Consider the following 23184-nt stretch of genomic DNA (forward strand, 5'->3'; position numbering starts at 1 on the left):
AGAAGCAGCTGCAAGGAGCTGGCTCATCTGATGCCGAGGGCTTGTAGCTTTCTTATTACTTCTCTGGCAGGGTAGTGGAAGATGGGAGTCTTTTAAAATAAAAAACCTGGAATATTCACTCAATCTATATTTAAAAGGGTGTGACTTAGGGCCAGATTCAGCTCCTTTAGAAATTAATGGCAAAATTCCTGTTGAGTTCAATAAAGCAGGATTGGGCCCGTAGAATAGAGGCAGCAGGTGAGGGAAGGGGAAAATTCATGTTTGTTTTTCTGGGTGCAGGTGGCTCTGGAATTGTCTTTTAAAGTACTTCCTTATTATCATCAGATAGTGGTTTTCTCCCGTAAGACAGCAGTAACAGATGGCTGCGTGATGCTGAGTATAGGCTCAACCGCTCCCCTAATAAATTAGGGGAAAGAACTTGGCATTCTCTTAATGCCTTCTTCCACTAAATAATAGCAAGAGAGATGAATAGCAAAGGAGAAGACTATCTTCTAGACACATCCTTGGATGTAGATTTGGAGGCACTGCTTTTCAGTGTGTTTTTGTGAGTAGTGGGAAGGAGTAGGAGAGGTTTGTAGGGTTCATTGCCAAGGAGGAAGATGATGAAATATTACTTTTGCAAAACAAATACATACAACTGAAAATAGACTGGACAAAGAACATGTTAGATAGTAAATTGAAGGGAACTACCTTCCATTAGCAGCAGAATGGATTACATGATTTCCTAGGTCTTTTCCATTACTAAACTGCTGTGATCGTGTGAAAATAAACAAAGCAAGGTAGTGATTTAAAAACTCTTTCCATTCTCTTCCTAGATTCCCGGCACTACCTTAGCTTATCAGTCTCTTCCTCAGTCTTAACCTTTTTAAAACAAAATGTTTCATCTCACTTAATTCTCTAAACTGCAGATCTGTCAGGATCCTGATGAGGGCAGTTGGGACTAAGAGTCAGAGTAGGATCAAACCTGAGGCTCAGAGTAGCAGAAGACTTTGTAGTCAAGTTCCAGGCTGGGCTTGGTACCAAAGTCTGGGCCAGGAGGTCAGGTCAGAATCAAGCCAAGGTTAAAGCCAGGAGTTCAAGACCAGGAAGCGGGAATGGTCATGGAAGCTACAGGAGATTCATACTGTTGCCTGGATACTTCTGGAACCTTGGTGGACAGAGTGCAGGGAGCCAGTCAGGATCCATGAGGCTGCTACCTGTTAGACCCCTTGAGGCAGAACTTCCCATAGTCTGTGTTCACAACAGGTCATGGGAAGTGGAGTGCAAGCTGGTGACACCTGCCACTGGGAGGCAGCATGAAGGTTTCTGCTGGCTGACAGCTATGCAGGCCTGTTTTCAAGACCTGATGGTCCTCACAGGATCTAGTCTGAAAAGTGACCTTCTGGAAAATGGCATCAAAGGGTTCCACATTTGTTTTGTCTCAAGAACTCCAAATCATGTTTGCTCAATTTAAGTGAAGAGATGCTTTCCCTAACCAATGCTGCAAATCCGCCCCACAATGACATGTGTTCCAGATTCAGTGGTGTGTCTAAGTGAGTGTAAAGGCAGCCTAATTTGGAGTAATGTAAATGACCGTCTTCCTGTTCCTTCCAATGAATATGTTATAACAACTTGGACTCATTGATACATATTTTTATAAACTCACATCCACTTACCAATGACTAGCCTTCTACTTCTCAGTTTGGCTCACTGAACTTAGCTGACTATTAGACAAGCTAAGCTGGTGTAGCTTTCTCAGTGTTGCAAAAAAGCATCTAGAAGAAGGATATAAGAAGATAATAAATTTAAAAAAACCCTCAAATCACTTCCCACATTAACTTACATCTTCCCACTCCTGGACTTGTATGTTACACCAAATTAAGTCCAGGGGAATCTAGTGAGAATGTGTGAAGGAATCTAATATATGGTAACTTAAACATCATCTCTAAATTTACTCTTGAGAGTCGAGCTGGATTTTTTCTGGCTTGTACATCCCCACAAATACTAAATAGTCTGCTGGCAAAATTAAGCTCGGAATTCTCCCTGTGCAAACCCATTGTCTTCAGAGGTTCTTTCCAAGACACAATGATCACTGTTCTTGTTGGGCTCCTGTGGCCTACAGTGCCTGCTCCCTTCACCTGCAGCAGTTCACTTTACTGATTCACAAGTTACAAAGTACTCAAGCTAGTACTATCAAAATTGTGAGGAAAATTTTTTAATTTCGGTATTTTCATTGACATTTGTCCTGTTTTTCAGCCAGTTTATAGAGGTCAAAAATTCTCAAAGAAAATCAATTTCAATGAAACATCTTGGGCAAAAAAATTCCTGCTGACATTTTTCTGCACTTACCATTCAGCTCTACAAACTACCATGCTGAGCGGTCATACAGGTGGCTTTAGTGCTTCTCTTTCACAACTCTTGTGCCTGGCTCTGCAGGTTTGAACCAGCTATTAACAAACCTGTTGATACATTAGCAGAACAGAATCCAGCTCACACTCCCATAGAAGTGTGGCCTCTACAGGGGAAACAGGTGTTCAGACTAATATAAAAAAATCTTTGTGACTCTGTTCTGAATACATACAGAGGGAAAAGATCGATTGAGTGCTACGGCACAATTTTTTATTGAGTGCTTTACCTGATCATAACAGTTTAAGCAACTTTTCCCCAGGGCAAATTCTCAAAATTCACCTTGTCCTTTTTAGTTTTCAAGGTCAGGATTTACTCACTGGTCTCTCTTTCAAAACTTTTATGAGCTTGTTAAAGCATTATTTTTCTCCATGATGGTCTGAACTACATTTAATATTAGTCTATGTTGCTTACTGACAATGAACTCCAAGAATCCCTGGACACATGGTAACTGGCATTAGGGTCACTAAGGCAAGTGCTTCACTAAACATTCATCACTATTTTTAGTTCCCTTACAACAAACTACTTGTTGTGAAGCCCAGGGAGCTGCTATGTTGTGATTAAGAGGGGTCCACCAACAAAGGCAAGAAGACCAGAGAAAACAGCTTTAAGTAATACTAAAGATTTCCAGTTTGGGAAGGAGAGCTAACCAAGATCAGGTATTTTAATAAAAATTATCTTGCTATAATCCACAGTTAGCACAAGAAATTAGTCAGTCAGTTTGAGACAGAGCATGAAAATTTTAGCACGTTCTGTACAATCTGATCAGGTCCTTAGAGATGTCATTCCATAAATTCCTGCTCTGACCATCAGCTATTAAATCATTTAATCTCCACTCGGTATCCTTCTGTGGGATCCTCACAGAAACTGAGGCAAAATACCAAAGGGCAGTAGTGTGGGAGGGGGAAGGGGGGGAATAGTAGTAGAGAAATCTTGTTAAAGTTAGTGTAATATATTTATTTGGGGAATTTTTTGCTGTCTGTAAGCCATGCTGTGATCTATTCCTTTTCTGCTAATAATATTAACTTGCGAAAGAAAATAACCCCCCTTTGACCTACAGTCAGGCTGAGGAGGATATTATAAGAACAGAGTGTTTGGGGCGTTGGTACTGGCAAACACCAGGATGGTTCTTTTTGTGTGTTTATTTATTGCCTAAAAAAGGGTTCTTGGGTAAGCTGATTGGCTCTGTTCCATGTTGTGATTCTCATATTCACTGCTCTTCTGACCTCCCATTGTCTCAGCTGTGATTTACACAGCTCAGTAACCCTTGTTTAGGGTCTCTTTGTCTCCCGTACTTTGTCTCAGCTCGCATTGCGCTGACCTTGTTTGACTCTCATTTTGTTACCTGAGTTCAATAGCAGCCAGTGCACCACCAATGCTAAGGAGAGAGGTAGTTGCCATTCCTGGGTGATGGAGTCATGGGAGAAACTGCAAAGAACAAACAGTGTGAAAAGCGACAGGGCTGGCTGTGCTGTAAGCAGTTCACAACAGCAGCAGCTGCTCTGGCTAGCACACTGGAAGTGCCTACATTGTTACTGACTCTTCAGGAAGTGTGTGTTTGTGCAAGGTGAGAGCTCAAAGCTTTAGATTTATTTGATATTTGCTTAACAAGCACATTTCCAGCTGTTGCGGTGGTCATTATTCCATTTAAGATCTGGTTCTGTCAATATCTATTTATTAGCTTGTCTCTGTGATAGTCAATATATGTAGATTTTTTAAAAATTGTTTCTGCATTCTTGTCCAGAGGCAAGACTTGATGCTGTATTTAGTTGTGACAATTTTTAAAGTAGCGTCTTTAAGATGAAATAAGATAATTAACTACCTAGGCTCTGCAATAAGTCACTGTGCTCTTGAACAGTGACAGGTTTTAGGTGACATAACTTTTACAGGTTGGTAGCCTAAAAAGGGCTTTAGAGTTCTACACTCTTAGCAGTTTTTCTTAGTATTGTGTAATGTATTGTGAATTCCTTGCGGAGGGGAGAGAGAGCTTGCAGGATTGCATCTGCTTTACTGCATATAAAATAACTTTTCAGCACATTTCCCCCCATATTTTAAAAATATAAAAATGCCACTTTGTTACTCTGTAGAAAACAGAAATGGAGAAGAAAAAATTGTGAACTTCAGTTATATGCAGTAATGTAAGATGTTATCTATCAAGCAGGACATAAAAATTACTGCAATAATGTAGAGAAACTACATAGGTATGTAATTATATTCTCCTCAGTCTATTCTCTTGTGTGTAGGTTCTTACACTATATTCATCATTGTAATATCTGAGCTCCTGAGGTCAGGTTTTTCAAATCTAGTTGACTATGCTTTATTTGATGGTCATGAGTAGAAGTGATAGTTTTAATAATCAATTTCTCACCTCATTCCTAGTAAGTGTATATATTCTTATGCTTATTTATAGTGTAGGTAACATGTCTTTGGCAAGGTTCATCGGAGAGTAGCAAAGATGACAGGAATAGGGGTTATAGGTTGGACATTTGACTGGTCATATATGCTTGATTTTTGAATGGCTATTATGTGACTGGTTTAAAAAACTGGTCAGATACTAAAATTAACAGGAATATCTCATTCACAGATTGATTCAGATGATTTATGTCCACAGACAGCTCCTGCAGAATGTAAAATTGCTTAACATTCTGATTGGTGAACTTTCATCCCAGTGACTGAATGTCTTTATTTTAACAATGTAAATTATAAATAACTTATTATATGACCTGAACTGACTAACCTGCTACCCCATAGGCTAGAGGTATGATGGGATTTACATATGTTGAATAATTTTAAAAAACAGTGATTTCTCCTGAAAAGACGAGGAAAATAGTAGAAGAGTTTAAAACTCTTAAATTATTAAAGGTATATTGAAAATTGATCAGCCTCTTTCTGTCACTTAATGCCATCCCATAGTGCTAGGACTAAGGAGTTGCTTAGTCAAACTAATGTTGAATAAATATAGAACAAATAAAAGGATATGCTGCTCCATGCAGCATGAAATCAACCTGTAGAATTAAACACTGCAGGATAATGAGTCAAGCACTGTGTCTGGATTGTTAACAGGTTTGGCTAATTTTATTACCTTTTATGTAGAGTAGGATGCGTGAACTCAAATCTCATGCATCAGGCTGCAAGTTGATGACTGACCGGGTCAGAAAGGAATTCTTCTACCTTCAGTCTGATGTTTAGTATTGCATATCTGGTTATGGTAGTAAGTTTAATATTTGGGTGGCTAAAGTTAAGCACATAAATTCATATTCGTGCACCAGACCAAAACAAAAAGAAGAAAGGAAGAAAGAAAGAAAGAGCAGTGTGATTTTTCAGAGACGCTGAGCACCTGCAGCTCCCTTATAGCAATCAATTTATTTCGTGCTCGATAGTCATTCGTATTCACTCAATGGGACTGCTTGCAGAGCAGCGTGCAATGACTTAACAAGGTCTGAAACCTTATGGGTGTCACAATCTGGCCTTTTGATGCTTCATGTGATGCTTCACCCAAACTTGAAAATGTTGTCCTAGAGGCATTAATGGAGGGTTTTTCACTTTCTTTGAACCATAAGGTATAGATCACTGCCAGAGACCGAGTCCTGGACTTACTGGTCGAAAGATCTTGTCTGCTATGGTAAACCGTGTGTGTGTAAAGAGAATTATATGCACACAGAATACTCAAGACATTGCTGAAGAGTAGCAAGGCAATGTAAAGGTTAATTAGAAATGCCACGATCAAATGATTCATCCACCTGTTACCTTGAATGTCTTGTGTTCTTAGTGATAATCCATGTATAAAAGGAGCAAGGTATATTAACTTCCAAGAACACACTTGTTCATTCCTAATGAAGCTATGTCTCTGCTATTGTCTCTGATCAGAAAGTAGAGGGACTACTGTTTTGCAATGGCAGGTTATTTTGGAGAGAAGAGCAAGGCATTCTGTTGTCATTTTTTAATTTGGAGATGCTGCAGCATGACCATACCGGCCTCCTTCTTTCCCCTCTCCCACTCCTCTTTTCTCTGATTGGGAATTTGGCTCATCTTTATATTCTAAAAATTCTAGCATATTGTGGTATCACTGTGCCAAGGAGACTCTGCTGTCCTTTTCACTTGGTGATCACTGGTTGATTCCATGGTTATGTATGCCCTGAAGAGAAAAATAGCTCCTCGGTACAGGAAACTATTAAGGCTGAATTAAAATGTACAAGCTTTTTGCGGCAGGAACCATGTCCTCCTATGTGTTTGAAGGGCACCCTACACAATGGGGACCAAATCTTGTTTAGATCCTGTGGGTACAGTTGCAATCCAAATAATCATAAACATAGCCCTAAGCCACTTTGGGGGCAAAGAAAAAGGAGGAGGGAACTGGGGGGAAAAACCTTCTACTAGGATGTGAAGGAGCAATAAAAAATTGAAGCAGAGAATGTTTTCTGGCCCCTTCTGAGCCTGGGGCCCGGTTGGCCTGTCTTTTGTTTGCTTGTGAGGTAGACATGGATTTACCCGTCCAAAATCCTCCAAAGGCAAGGCTATTTATGTTCCTAAGATACTTGTATAGCTCTCGTTACTGAAATATCTGAGATTCTTAGTATCTGGAATGGATTTAACCTCACAGTACCTCTGTGAGGTAGGGCAGTGCCACCATGATCTCCACAGAGAATAAGTGACTTGCCCAATATTACTCACAAGCCTTTAGGGTACTAGCCTAGGAATTTAACCTGAGTTCAGGGCTAGTACCCTAACCACTGGATTCCTCCCTGTAGTATGTTTCTAGTTATTCATCCTTCCTAATTTAAAAGTCCCAAACAATGGGGCTTCCTCATCTTTCTTTGGGTGACTGTTCCACATCCTAATATGTCTTGCTGTCAACTCAAACTAAGTTTCCCTTTCCTTACACATCCCAATAAGTGACCAGATTTTCAGCTCCTGTTTACTCATCCCAATAATTTGACCAGTGCATTGGAGTGCTGAGCTCTTCTGGAAATCTGGCCATGAGGTTCACAATGGCAGTTCCTGTGTCTTGAGCACTTTTGAAAACCTGAGCATTATTTAGGCGCCTTAACTGTCATTTGAAAACTTGCCCCCCAATTTCAGAGCTGAGTACTTTTGAAAATATAAAGTTAATTTTAAGGCTCCCAAGAACTCCTGTATGTGCTGGCTTAGGTGGGGGTTAAAGTAGGTGACTAGGGCTTTACTTTCAAGTTCCTGGAACATGAAGCATAAGATTCTACACAGGGGTATTTTTTTATTGTCAACGGCACCAAACCAAAGTATGGTACAATGACATTATCTTCATATAGCCAGTTTTGTGGGGTTTCTTTTTAGAATATATCACTTTTCAAGGTGTACATTACTTAATTCTCTTTGTTTGTATCACTGAGCTTTTGTTCTAATATGGCTATGCAGTCTGAACAGCAGTTAACTTTTTGGATGCTTCTCCAAACTCTCTTCGAGACACTTAGGTGTTCAGAATTGGGTTGGAAGCCTCAATAGAATAGGCTTTCTCTTAAGATATCCAATACAATGCATCAAGAAAGTGTCCAGATTTGTGAAATTCAGAGGGAGAACACTTAATTTTCTTAATATTTGCTTATCTGCAAAAGAGCTGTATTTTTGTTTGGCTTGAGTTTTTGGTGAATGTCAGAATGGGGGGTGATTTTTCTTTGCCCAAATGGGTTTATATGGGTCTAGGGATCAGTCCAAGTAGTCTCAGCTTCATGAGTTATCTTCCAGTACACATACACAATCACACTTGCTAGCTCATCTAGAAACAGGGTAAAAGTTGATCCCAGCTGGAAGCAAAATTGGAAAAGCCTAGTTTTGTGGACAGGAAAGATGTATGTCAGTGTGACACAGTTAACACTTCACACAGATCAGTCAGGAAAGCCGAGGCAGCCATGAATGACAAATAAGGTTCATTAAAACAAAAACCTTGTGTTTTAGACATAATACCTGTAATGCTCATTTATCTTTACTGTTTAATATCGCATCCAGAAACTGAAAATGAAAGAAGCTAACAACATCTGACAGTACTTCCAGTTTCCCTATTTACATTCTGCTCTAACTTCTAAAGTGTTCATTTTGTCCCCCATGGAATATTTGCATTGCTAGCAAGCTGGAAGTTTAATCAGAAAATCTTAACTTTCCAGTAGCAGATGGATTGTAAACAAAAATGTTCTCTCTCAAAGTGCAAAACATACTGAGTAGTGGATTTTGAATGTTGATACTTCTTTAGGGCAATTGCTGATGCTATCGTGTTAGTGATGGAAAGATGCAGTTCATTTTTGCTTTCATTTATTCTACTTCCTACATCCCTTGCCGCTGTGAGCCCTGCTCTTGTGTAAATGTCAGAATGGTTGCTTGGTGGATGCAGAACACTTCAGTCTTCAGAGGTGAAAACTAATGCTGTATACAGTGGGGAGAGCCTGGAAGTGTTGGACGAAAAGGACTAAAATAATTGAGCCTCAGAGTCAAAATCTGAAACCGACATTTAAAGGTCTACGCCCAGGAGTGTGTCATTAATAGGAGTGACTTTTCTAATGCAATATATATTTTATTTAGCCTTTCAGAAGCAGAAGAGCTGTGATGTATTGAGTGTGAACCGAATCACCGAAAGAACATTTTAAAAAAAAACCCATTCAAGGAGAGTTAAGAGTGAAATCCACTGTCCTGAAATTGGGTCACAGATTGATTTTTCTCTCCCTCCTCCCCCTCTCTTCCTCCTCCTTCAGGTTTATGACATATTACAGCTCACTGAACTTGGACAGTTCAGAGTTCTGTAACAAAACACATTCCACTCTTGGCTGTTACTGACACTGATTCTTGCTGTTCAGATCATGGTACTGGCATTTTTGGGGAAACAAATAAACCCAGTGCTGTATATTTGCACATTTTTCAACTCAGAAAGTTGTGGTACATGACTGGAATATCACACTAATGGTCCAGTCATCATGTATAGCACAAAGAAGCACCCAGGGGCTCAATGTTCCCTGCCCCCCAAATTATGCTGAAACAGAGGTATGCTGTGTGTAGTGTTAGAATGCAGGAGGCCATTGGTATGAGCAGAATAGGAACAGAAACAATATAAGAACATGCAGAGGGAGCTTTTGAAGAGGGGTGGTGTAAGTGAGATGCTGTGGGATTCTCCTTGGAAAACTCTAGCTTAAGCAGTCAATGCAATCTTTGGAGTACAGTTCAACTGTTCAGCGCCCCAGTGCAATTAAGTTTAGGCAGCACTGATCTCCTGTATATCATCTTAGTCACCAGGCAAGGTAGAAAAGACAGCAGTGAAGAGTTTCATTTCCATATCCCCTTTGCCATCCACTCCATCACAGTCAGAGGAGCCCCACCATGTAAGTACCAGAGTCAATATTCCATGATACTGGTGCACACCATTCTATAGTCATAATTCAGATTTAGTAACAGTAATTAGTAAATTACTAATGTTAATGGATTATGGAATACATGAGTAACCAAGGACTGTGAGGGACATGGCAATGTTCTCTATCAAACCACAGTAAGATAAGCAGGCAAGTCCTCCATCATGTATCTCTCAGGTTTTCCAGTGTGCAATTGCCCTGAGGAAAGATGTGATGTCCAAGCCATTAATGGTTACCTAGCTATGCTCCTGCTCTGGTGGCTTTTGAAGAGCAGCATGGGGTGAACTGACTGTGGTATATATGACAATATCCTGGACAAACCTTATTGAATTAAGTATTTTAGGAGTTCATTGTATTAAAAACACAATGTTCATGTACTATTGAGGAGACCACAGCCTTTCAGGAACCAAGAACAGTGGGTGGAGGAGGGGGGTGGTTGTAACCCCTCCAGGAGAGAGGCTAACAGATCCTGGTTCAAGCTGGATTCTCCAGGGACCAAGAGACAAAGAGAGGATTTTTTTATATAGCCTGAGTTATACCTAACTTATGGCCTTCTTTCTGATCCAGCAAATGGACAGGGCCTCTTGTCCAAGTGGACCCCAGTTCTTAGGGAAGGAGTTGGAAGGTTTTTGGCCCACTGAGGCCCTTTAAGGATGGGTGTTGGTTCTGAGATGAGGCTTTGATGAACTTGTGACCACAGGGAAAACCCATATGTGGGGTTTGAAGAACTACTCACCAACCAGAGTGCTTGTTGGAGTGCGGGGGTGATCTCTGGTAAACTTATGAGCATGCATACAGATTCTGTTACAGTTTTTAAGATGTTTTCTCTGTAATGCTTTTAACTTAAGAATAAATGTGATTGCTTATAAAGACCTGTGCGGTAACTTATAACTGTGGCAGTTACACTGTGTACTGTTTCCAAAGAGAAGGCAAAACAGGCCTGCTTAAGAAGTCTTTCTTTTGCTGGGGATATGACAGCATAGCCATGGAAATGTGCAACCTGGAAATACGTCACTCAGGAGGGAGAGACGAATGTCTCGGCCCCAGAGGTGAAGGCTGAGGAGCCTGGAGCCGCGAGTGGGTGCCCTTGCTGGACCATAGAGGGGGAATACAGGTGCATTTGCCCTGAACTGTGACTCTAACATCTGTGGCAAGATCACTGTGCATGCTCCAAAGGGTTGCTGCGGAAAGGATGGAAACTTACACGTGCTTCTAGAAGGCTTACGCAGCATCCAGCTAATGTGCCTGCAGCACTCCATGGACCTTCCTCCTCAGAGCAATATTTACACAAGCCCTACCCGTTGCTCACTAACTCCAGAGCACAGCTGTAGTACAGTGCACCAGTGCTGTCACAGGGGGTTCATTTGTAGGGATCGACTTTGCTTAGGCAGCCACATTGTAGTTCTGACTTCACTTGTTTTAATACTTCTGCCTAACTGCACAGCTGAAGAGATGATCAAACCTCAGGTATAAATGAAACTGAATAAATGGGGGGTCGAATTTTGGTCACATTTATAGTTAACGATTCCCTGGCTAGCGCTAAGAATCATTTGACCCAAACTATGACTTGAATCTTGTCGCTAGCCAGGCAGTTTGCTTATATAGAAAACTGGAAAGTAGTTAAGCCACAAGATTAATGGATTCCAAGGCTGGAAGAGACCTTTGTGATCATCTAGCATAACACAGGCCATAAAACTTCCCCAAAATAATTCCTAAAGAGGATCTTTTACAAAAAACATTCAATCTTGATTTAAAAATTGTCACAGATGGAGAATCCACCACAACCCTTGGTAAATTGTTCCAATGGTTAATTACTCTCACTGTCAAAAATTTACGCCTATTTCCAGTGTGAATTTGTTTAGCTTCGACTTCCAGCCATTGGATCACATTATACCTTTCTCTGATAGACTGATGAGCACACTGTTAAATATTTGTTCCCCGTGTAGATACTAAGACTGTAATCAAGTCACCCCTTAACCTGATTTTTGGTAAGCCAAATAGATTGAGCTCCTTGAGTCTATCACTATAAGACAGGTTGTCTAATCCTTTAATCATTCTTGTGGCTCTTCTTTGAACCCCCTCCAATTTATCAACATCCTTTTTTAATTGTTGGCACCAGAACTGGACACAGCATTCCAGCAGTGGTTGCACCAGTGCCAAATATAAAGATAAAATAACCTCTGTACGGCTACCTGAGATTCTCCTGTTTATGCATCCCAGGATTGCATTTTCTCTTTTGGCCACAGCATCACATTGGGAGCTCATGTTCAGGTGATCGTCCACCAGACCCCCAAGTCTTTTTCAGAGTCATTGCTTCCCAGGATAGAGTTCTCCATCCTATAAATATGATGTACATTCTTTGTTCTGAGATATAAAAATTTACATTTAGCCATATTAAAATGAATATTGTTTGCTTGCGCCCAGATTAACAAGAGATCCAGATCACTCTGAATCAGTGACCTCCCCTCTTCATTATTTACCATTCCCGTAATTATCGTGTCAGCTGCCAACTTTATCAGTGATTATTTTGTTTTCTTCCAGGTCATTGAAAAAAAATATTAAATAGCATGGGGTCAAGTACCGACCCGTGAGCGATCCATTGAAAATTTACCCACCTGATGACTATTCCCTATTTACAATTACATTTTGAGACCTATCAGTTAGCCAGTGTATAATCCATTGAATGTGTGCCAAGTTAATTCTGCATCATTCTAGTTTTTTTTAATCAGAATGTCATGAGGTACCAAGTCAACGCCTTACAGATGGGTAGGTATATAGGTCAACACTTTCACCTTTATCAACCAGACTTGTAATTTCATTAAAAAAAACGGTCAGTTTGATGGGATCTATTTTCCATGTTGATTTGTGATAATTGCATTGCCCTCCTTTAATTGTTTATTAATCGAGTCTCGAATCAGTTGTTCCATTATCTTGCCTGGGATCGATGTCAGGCTGACAGGCCTATAATTATCTGGGTCATTCCATTTACCCTTTTTAAAAATTGGCACAACATTAGCTTTCTTCTGGAACTTCTCCATGCTCCAAGCTTTATTGAAAATCAACATTAACAGTTCATTGAGCTCCTCAGCCAGCTCCTTTAAAAAACTCTTGGACTCCAGTTGATTTTCAAGTGTCTGACTTTAGTAGCTTCTGTTTTACATCCTCCAGAGACACTAGTGGAATGGAAAGAGTGCTATCACCATATGATGAGACTATAATCATCTGTTTTTTCCCCCAAATACAGAACAGGAATATTGAACACTTTTCTGCATTATTATTAACTACCATTTTCATCTAGTAATGAACCAATATCATTTTGGGATTCTTTTTGTTCCTAATGTATTTTAAAAACTCTTTCTTAATACCCTTAACTCTGCTGGCTGTAGATTTCTCCTGGTGCCCCTTTGTTTCCCGAATCAATTTTCTACAATTCATAACTTCTGATTCATATTGATCACTATCAATGTCCCCTTTTCTTCTCTTTGTTTGTTGATTGATTGATTGATTTGTTATCACTGCCTTCATTCCCCCTCTAAACCAGCATGGTTTTTCAATCAGCACGGCCTTCTTCCTCAGTTGTAGGATTGTGGGTTTGTGGGTGTTTAGTAAGATGTTCTTAAATGATTCCCAATTACCATTCACATTTTTCTGATGAAATTCTTCCTCCCAGATGATTTGACTCATCTAGCTCTGCACCAGCACACACATACTGAGTAACAATGTGACAAAATCTGCTGATATCATTGCAGCTTGCTTTGGCAGCTCCCACCTTCCCTTCCCCCCACTCTCTATATTTTGTTCATTTAACTTTCAGTTCGGAAGACTCCAGTAGGTAATTCCTGTGACACCAGAGCTTGGAAGACTTAACAGAAAGATACAATTTCCTTAATGGTTTTAGTGGTTAGGACCCACATCTGGGCAGGGGAAGGGGGCAGGGGCAGAGCTGGGTTCATGCATTCATAAATTTTAAAGCCAGAAGGGACCATTGTGATCATCTAGTTTGACTTCCTGCATAATATGGCATAGAACTTTACCCACTAATACTTGTATCAAGACCAGTAACTTGTGATTGAATTAGAGCATATTTTTTGGCAGCTCAGCCACAGACTTCCTGTGTTACCTTAGCCAAGACACTTAATCCTGTGTTCCCTATTTGAAACATGAGGGTAGCCCTTCCTCACCTCACCGGGCTACTGTGAAGAAAAATACCTAGCAGCAATTGTTAGATGCTCTGGGGCCATATGAGTACCCACATAACTATATAGAGACACCAGCTCTCACTGGTATTTTCTGCTCCAAGGATTCAAACCTGGATCTCTCGTGCCCCGAGTGAGTGTTCTAACCACTGTACTAATTGGGAAGGGGGACCACTGCTGCCATCAGCACCTCCTCCATTTTGTGAATCTAGCCCTTCATTTTCTTTGCTTTTGTTAAAGATGCACAAAACAAAATTATTTGTTTGATGGTTTTACAACTTTTTTGATTGGCCAAAAGAACAAAAAAAATTCCCTTTTAGTTTAGCCTGAACGGAACAATTTTTTCTGGAGCTGCCAGTGAACTGAGAAATCAGTTATTCACACAGCTCTGATATTAATGATCTTCAGTGGAAATGAAATCCAGTTGCATGTGGTCTGTAATTCAGTGATGGCCTATTCCATAAGAAAAGCCTTTCACTTAAAGTTAATGATAGTGTATTTTTGCTGCTGCTAGGACTACTCTATGCAAAAACTGCATATACTTCAAGATGGACTAGAATTTATTCCATACAGATAAGATTACAAATGCTGGACATAATTTGAAAATGCAGTTTTCTTTTAGGATGGGACAATACTGAACAATCATGAGCTACAAAGACAGTTGAATATAGCAAATGGAACCTTGGCCCAATTCTCTATCTGTGTAAATCAGTACCATTTTCTTCCCCAGATGTAGGATCAGGACACACATCAGCAAGTGCAGTCATGCAACAATAAGGTTGAATGAAGTGGTTTAGATAAAATAAGAATCAGCCTGAACCTAGCCCCAAATTGAGACTTAATCTGGATTTTATTATATTTGATCTTTGAAGTTCACCTACTTCCCAGAAAATGACTCTTCACCTTGAATGGTCCATTAAAATCTGCGTTAGCTACTTGTGCTAACCAATCTGTTCCACCTTGTATTTAGCTGTGACACCCTGAGTACTTTTCTCAGACCAGAAGAAGAGCTCTGTGTAAGCACGAAACCTTCTCTCTCTCATCAACAGAAACTGGTCCAATAAAATATATTACTTCACCAGTGTTTCAGAGTGGTAGCTGTGTTAGTCTGTATCAGCAAGAACAACAAGGACTCCATGTGGCACCTTAGAGACTAACAAATTTATTTTCCAGTCCATGCATCTGATGAAGTGGGTTTTAGCCCACAAAAGCTTATGCCCAAATACATTTGTTAGTCTCTAAGGTGCCACAAGGACTCCTCGTTGTTTTTACCTCACCCATGTTGTCTCTCTTCCCCCTCGAAGTCAAAGGAAGACTTGGGCATAACATGTTTTTATCCCAGTGTTAACAGGAGGACAGTAGATAGATTAAATGCAGGCTGGGATTATGGTTCTGCTGGGAGAGTGTGCATCATCTCATCTGACAACATAGTTTGAGCCTTAGTGTGCAGCTCATGTTTAAAACTTTTAAGCAGAGCTACTAAACTCAATTGAATTTAGAGCTGTGTATTACCTTGATTTTTTTCCCTCACTGAAGCAAACTAGGCTGGAGATCTTATAGCAGTGAATTACTGGAGCCTTTAACTCTGGCACAGCAGCATAACATTGAATTTTGAAGGGACAATCCTCAGTTAAAAATCGCAAATTCCAGCTTTAGTGTGTTAATCAAGGAGTTCATTATAGACGTGGATTGGATAGTCGTAAGATGTTTAACCCTCTCTATTGACTCGAATACAAATATGCATAAAGAGACTGATGACATGATTTTGATCATTTTTCCTCTAGCACCTGGTGGATGCTTTTTCACATCACTATAATGCTGCCTATTATAGAACTCAGCAATCTCTGCTCTGGCAGCAGTCAGTGCTGCAATAATAAAGGTATATAGGTGATCGCTTGAGCTGTGTTTGTATAAACACTAATGAAATAAGAGATGACATTAGGGCTGTTGTTAAAGAGCAAACAAATAATGTTAGTAAAATGAGAAGAGACAGGCCCGCCATCTCTGGCAGCAATGTGACATTTGGTTTGATAAACGCTGAAAAATCAATTCATTTCTATAAAGATAAACCCAAGCTTTAAAAATATGGAAAAAGCTATTGAGTATCTCCATAGATATGACATGGCACTAGATATGTTGCAAGGCATGAGCAGTCAATATTTAAGGGATTCATTTTCAGTCTCCTACATTACAGATATTGTTAACAAGGCATGTATTAACTAGGTAGTTGTTTGAATAGCAAATTGGAGACTTGGTTGTTAGCAATAGTTTTCCTGAAGTCCTATAATCATTGTTACTAAATGTGGAATGTAAGGGTGTTGTGGTTGACTGAATGCAATTTAAACTGGTATGCTTAAAATTGCTTTTTAGCTGTTGTAAGGCTGTGTGTGAGAGAGAGAGAATATTTTGATGTTTTGTAAATATAAAAATGCAATGATTCTAATATTTTAAAACGTTTCAGGGACTCATTGGTTCATTGGTTCAGGGCCTCGATTATAGGACACTGTTATCCCCATTCACCTCTGGGTTTGCAGTTCAAATCCAGCCCAGGCCAGTAGTGACCACATGTTGTTACCATTTGATGGTTGATACAACTGGTGTTTCACCATTAATCCAGGATTTTGGCACACAGGTCCACGTCACAAAGGGTATTAACCCTGATGGTGGTCTCACTGGAGAGAGCAATGACTGAATGGGAATGGAGAAGACACTTTTAGGTCAAAGTTGGAACACGAGTGGAGTGGGAGGGGAACCTTTTGCTACTGCTGCTGTATTGTACCTTCTTTGGACAAAGGGTATAAAGGATTTCAGAGCACCTTAAGAAACCCTTTACCTCTTCCTTTTTGTCACCATCGCGTTGCTCAGGGGACTTCCCCATCTTCCTGATTGATGGCTATCTTGCACAGTAGTATATTACATCTTTATTGCTTTCAATAAAATAAAAAGGACCACATCACACTCTGGCACTCCATCCAAGGCAGCAGCTTAATTACATGTTAAACTTACAAGGAGTAGCTTATTTCAGAGAGATGAATGTTTGCTGTTTTGAGCTAGGGAGTAGTTTTCTCCTAAATACCAACAATTGTGTAGGTCCCAGGAAGCTTGAAGAAATGACCTAACTACTGATATGTGGACCTGGCAAGATTGATTGGTGGCAGAGCCTTCCTGTCTCTATATAGGGTTCTTAATAACTCTTGTTTTTTGTTGGTTTTCATTTCACATTTGTTATCTGTCTGCACTGTGGCAGACTGACCCCATCATTACTTCTCATCTCTGCACCTTACGATGAACTTCTATAAGTTCAGTCTTCAGAAGGAGAGAAAACATTGGAATGACAGAATGGAGCTGGCTTTTCTCAAATCACACCTCCAGAGTTCAGATTAGGATGGTTTTCTTATAAAGAAGCCTCTAGGTAGGAGAGAGAGAGAGGTTTAATCTCCTCACTAGTTTTAATCTGTTTCATACAACTGAAATCACTTAGCAACGACAATCAAGATCAAGGGGATGTTTCAGGCAAGATACGATATAAAATGTCCCCAATTAATTGATATGTCTGGAGAATGGGACACTGAGGTGTGACTCTTGAAAAGTTTCTACTGTACTCTGCTGGTTTTTATTTTTTGAAGAGAAGACAATTTACCAGAATTTCAAGGTGTGCATGCACATCCACAGAACAGATACTTTAAGAAAAAAAATCTAAGTGCTTTATTATAGAAAGCTAATTTGTAAGGCAAAAGCACGTTTTCTGGTAGGTACGTACTTACTGTGCAGTATTTAATGTACTGAAAGACTAATCATTATTTTTTCTTTAATGGCCCAAGCATCACACAACCTGAAGACAGGCAAGTTTCCCCTGTGACATTCAGTACCAGCCTAGCTTGTCATTCAAACAATTCTTGTAGGTTGAAGGCAGTCTTCAGATACTATCAGCCCTTCTCATCCCTGCTGTTCTAGTGGAATTCTGTTGGTTTCTTTCTTGGGCTTGTCTTCAGGGCCGGCTCTAGGATTTTTGCCACCCCGAGCAAAAAAATTTTTGGCCGCCCCCGTTTTTTTTTGTGTGCCCCCTCTGCCCCCAGCTTCGCCCCTTCCCAGCCCTTTCCCCAAATCCCCGGCCCCACCACCTCCCCCGGGCATGCCACATTCCCCCCGCAGCCCGCGCCCTAGCTCACCTCCGCTCTGCCTGCTCCCCTGAACACGCCGCCGCTCCGCTTCTCCCCCCGCCCCCCCAGATGAGGGAGAGGCAGCATATTCAGGGGAGCAGGCGGAGTGGAGGTGAGCGATGGTGGGGGGGGGAGCGCAGGAAGTAACTGGGGGGGGGGGGTAGAGGAACCGCTCCCTGCCCCAACTCACCTCCACTCCACCACCGCCGTCTCCTCCGAGCATGCCGCCGCTCTCCTTCTCCTCCCTGTTTCGCGCGCAGCAAGCCTGGGAGGGAGGGGGGAGAAGCGGAGCGGCGGCGGCGCGCTCAGGGGAGCAGGCGGAAGTGGAGCAGAGGCGAGCTGGGGTGGCGGGGGCACATTTCTAGGGGCGGCATGGCTGGTGCCAGAATGCCATCCCTAGAAAGAAAAAAGAAAAGGAGTACTTGTGGCACCTTAGAGACTAACCAGTTTATTTGAGCATGAGCTTTCGTGAGCTACAGCTCACTTCATCGGATGCATAGCATATCGTGGAAACTGCAGAAGACATTATATATATAATGTCTTCTGCAGTTTCCACGATATGCTATACATCCGATGAAGTCTTCTGCAGTTTCCACGATATGCTATGCATCCGATGAAGTGAGCTGTAGCTCACGAAAGCTCATGCTCAAATAAACTGGTTAGTCTCTAAGGTGCCACAAGTACTCCTTTTCTTTTTTCTTTTTACGAATACAGACTAACACGGCTGTTACTCTGAAACCTGATCCCTAGAAATATGCCGCCCCAAGCACCTGCTTGTTTTGCTGGTGCCTAGAGCCGGCCCTGCTTGTCTTGCAGCAGGAGGCTTCTGGGGACATGTCTGGCTTGGTTTGGTTAAATGGCTCTCAGCACCCACACTGTACAAATTGTTCCAATATCCCTTTTAGAAGATATTTTACTGAGAGCCACAAGTTGTCCCATATGAAAATGCCACCCTCATGTGGTGCAGTTTAGTTATCTTATGTTAGCAGTTATAGCTCCAGCAAGTACATTTAAGTATTATAATAATAATTAATTAATTTTCGCTTCAGTGCAGGGTGGTACATAGAAATCTATTTTGACTGAGCCTGCACATAATGATGTGAAGGTTCCAAAGTGTTTCAATGCATTGGAGTGAGCTAAATGCAATTCTAGTTGTAGTGAACTTAAATGTGGAACCTGGGGGAAATTATTTCACTATCAGAGAGTTTCATTGTACCTCCAGTATGAAAAGGCATATATATATTTCACTGTGTACCATGAATAATTGTGCTGACACCTCTGCTGGAAGGTAGCCCTGAATTCCAGGGTTCACAATGCTTAGGTTAGTTCAGACCCAAACAAACCAACCACCCTTTTGCTGCCAATGCTTGGCTGGAGTTCTTTCAGCCAAACAATCTTGTATGTGGGTGTCGTAGGTCAAAGGCACTATGGTTCCCACCCCTCCACAAAAAACAATTAAGAGACTAAAGAAGTCCTCCGTTTGGAACTAGTACAGAGTTTGATTGTTTATTTTTCATTTGTCTGATTTACCTGAGAGTTTTTGACCATTCCGTATTAGAAGGCTTTTTTGTTTGTTTGTTTCTTAAGGCCCTATCCCGAACTCTTACTGTATCCATAGGCAGTAGCATCAGAATTGTAACAGAAATGGGTTAAATTTGTGTTAGAACTGTGTTACATTTTAACAACAGCCATTACAAATCAGTGGATAGAATTACAGTATTTATGATAAGCATTCAATTGATAGCATCATTGGCTTAACTATCATACTTCTTTCCAACGTCACTTTGGCGACAATATACAATATAAATGAACAAATAAGGGTTTTTTTTTGTCTTGTCATGTGTCACACAAGCAAATGATTGAAAGCATTAATATGTGCCAAAAATGTGTATTACTGCTTTCTCCATTGCTGGCGATCTATTTTCCCTGCACCAGTCAATAGCTTTATGCTCCCACTGTTTTGTTTTAAATTACAACAAAAATTTGGTTATTGTTGGTGATATAGAATTGTGTATTAGACACTAGAGACCGGAGAAACCTATCAAGTCAGTTAGATCAGTGCAAGATTGTTCCTTTCAGTATATTCATTAGTGCTTTGCTCAGTCCAGTTTATGTTTAGTAGATGATTATAAGGCATTTAACTGGCAGGAAGAGAACTTGGTTCTATTTCTTGCTCTGGCATTTACTCACCATATTGTGTTGAGTAAATCACATAACCTTTCTGCAGCAAAGTTTCCCATCTCTGAAAGTGGGCACAATGACGTTTACCCACAATTGTAAAGTCCTTGAGAGATAAATGCTAATATTATTATTTGGTTTTACAGTGCTGGTAAGGCAGAACACAGAGGAATTATGCCATACCGGCCAAAGTGGGGGAGGAAAAAGGTTATTTGAAGAAATGATAGAATAGTCCTCTTTATTATTCAGAATGTTTAAAATAATTGATACAGAAAACTAACTGTAGAAGAAACAGCTTTCCTTTGAAGAAGTTTTATTAGTTACTATTTGAGATTTGTTACTGTGGGTCTGATCTTGCTCCAGCTGAATCAGCAGAGATGAATGGGCAGATGGGCTGCCATTAATTTCCAATGGCACAGCATCAAGTGGCACAGAGATATTGTGATGTTTTTTGGAAGACCTGTTAGCAACATTCTTAGAATCAGTATTCAAATTTAAAAATTCCTCCAAAGAGCAAGAAATTTGTCAGGACAAAAATCAAGCTTTTTCTTGAGGAGAGCCTCCAAAAAAAGGCTTTAATTTTAAATGCTAGTGCCAGAGATGAGATACACATGGATGAAAAATTGCAAAACTCCCTAGCTGTGTGTCAAATACATCATAAAAACTGGGCGAGCGGGGGGGGAGGGGAGTTAAAGATGAGTTTGCTGTGAAAGGTATTTTAGTGCAGGAGAAACAGAGCAGGGATGTTCAGGTTTAAAAAGATGAGCTGCGGTAGATGAATTAGAGGACAAGGTGCTATTTATGAGAAATATATAGTGGGGAAAATGACTTACTGAAATATGGTGGTACTTGAGGGCATTCTGAAATATAGCTTGGAGACAAAAGCTAGTGATATAATGCAAGAAGAGAGCTGGGATTCACAGTGATGGTCTCTCAGAAGACGAGTTATGAAATACTGGAAGTTTTATTTGTGACACCTCATTGTCACAGTTCTATATTTCAGTTGTCAACCTTTCTATCCAAGGAGAAAAATTCAACAGCTTTCTCTTTGGGTCATTGTGGGAAGATCACTAGATAATCGCCTGAAAGGAATGGTTGCACTTATATCCTCTATACACAGTGGTGGTGCTCAAAGCTGGACACATGATTGCTTCACCTTGTAGGAAGCATCAATTGAAAAAGCAAAGTTGAAGATAAAAGTAACCAGAGTTCCTGGGGCTAGGTTGTGGCAATGAATTGCAAGTGACTGATGATTAGGAGAGATTTTAGTGTTTTTACCTTGTAGGAATTGTGACAGGGTCAGACCAGATGGCTATAGGAGAGTAATAGAAGGCAGATATATTAGCCCCAGGCTAAGTAGGTCCCTTTTCCCTGGGTAAGGTAATGGGGAAGGTTCCAGAACAGTCAGGAACCTTCTGGAGACAATTAAGACAGGCTGATTAGAACACCTGCAGCCAATCAAGAAGCTGCTAGAATCAATTAAGGCAGGCTAATCAGGGCACCTGGGTTTTAAAAAGGAGCTCACTTCAGTTTGTGGGGTGCGTGTGAGGAGCTGGGAGCAAGAGGCACTAGGAACTGAGAGTAAGAACGCAGACTGTTGGAGGATTGAGGTGTACAAGCATTATCAGACACCAGGAGGAAGGTCCTATGGTGAGGATAAAGAAGGTGTTGGGAGGAGGCCATGGGGAAGTAGCCCAGGGAGTTCTAGCTGTCGCACAGCTGTTCCAGGAGGCACTCTAGACAGCTGCATTCCACAGGGCCCTGGGCTGAAACCTGGAGTAGAGGGCGGGCCCGGATTTTCCCCAAATCCTCCCAACTCCTGGTCAGACACAGGAGTCGTCGACCTGGACTGTGGGTTCAGAAAAAACGGCTAAGCTGAGGGCTGCCATGAAGCTCCAAGGCGAGCAAATCCGCCAATAAGCGCAAGACCCACCAAGGCAGAGCAGGAACTTTGTCACAGAATCCAATATGGAATATGCCCTGGGTAGCTGCTTGGTAGCAAGTGGCTTAGCTGCCTCCCACTTTGCACAAAAACTGGGGACACGCTAAACCATTTGGCAAAGAAGCTTTAGCAACGGACACCTGCCTGCCTTCCCTTCAGCATTGTCATTATCTCTGGGTTACATCTGCACTGCATGTCAACCCCACGCTTTTCCATCAAACCATGTAGGATCATCTCTGTGTCAGTAGCAGAGCAGTTTTTGAATTAATAGTGCCAGACTACTCCGTCCTTCGAGATATCCAGATCAGGGGCTTCAATCTAAACTAATCTCTTTGAAAGGTATCATCCTGGACACATGCTATCTTGTATGCTCACAGCGTCAAATTCAGCTAGATACATTGCTTGAAGTCAGGGCTGGTCTCAACTTCATACTTAAAATCACCTTCATTTTTGCATAATATTTTGTAGTGTGATTGTCCTTTTCTGCTTGCTGGTTTTGCCAGCAGTGAGATTTTTTTTTTTTCACAATTCCAACCTTAGCTAATGGAATGGTTCAAAAATACCTTATTAACGGCTCTGAGACTGAGCATATGGCAGTGAATCCACCACTGCTACTCCTGAATTAGTATCACACCAGTCTCAAACTGTGTTTTCCCCCTTCATCTAACCAGAGCACCCTACCAATATTGCATAAAGCATGTGTTCACAACTTACTTTTCTTAATGGTTAGTTGGAAGTGAAGACACTGCCAAAAAAAAATGTTTGTTCTGTAACATGGAGACACAATATGGAAACATTTAAGAACCTCTTGTATAAAGGTAGATGGTCTTTTACTGGGTTTTCGCTAAGATCAGGCTCTTTTGTTCCACTCCACTGGATTCTGAAGGGAGGATCTCACACACTAGTTGTTGTTCATTTGGGTTTTCCAGCAGAAATGCTAACCTGTTGGACAACCTGAT

General features: G+C 40.9%; 1 protein-coding gene across 6 annotated transcripts in view; it reads left to right on the top strand.

Annotated features, from left to right (window-relative positions):
* Window positions 1-23184, top strand: part of ARHGAP24 (Rho GTPase activating protein 24) — a 316434-nt gene that overhangs the window by 186295 nt on the left and 106955 nt on the right. The window contains exon 1 of one of the 6 annotated variants that reach the window (XM_074950529.1): window positions 2898-3044. The exons of 4 other annotated variants lie outside the window; for them this stretch is intronic. The gene's annotated coding sequence lies outside the window, so the exon portion shown is untranslated. Of the gene's footprint in view, window positions 1-2897; window positions 3045-3765; window positions 3953-23184 lie in introns of those variants that run through there. One more of the 6 variants, XM_074950528.1, reaches the window with a different exon arrangement.

This window comes from Natator depressus, chromosome 4, assembly GCF_965152275.1.
Source record: "Natator depressus isolate rNatDep1 chromosome 4, rNatDep2.hap1, whole genome shotgun sequence".
Taxonomy (NCBI): Eukaryota; Metazoa; Chordata; order Testudines; family Cheloniidae; genus Natator; species Natator depressus.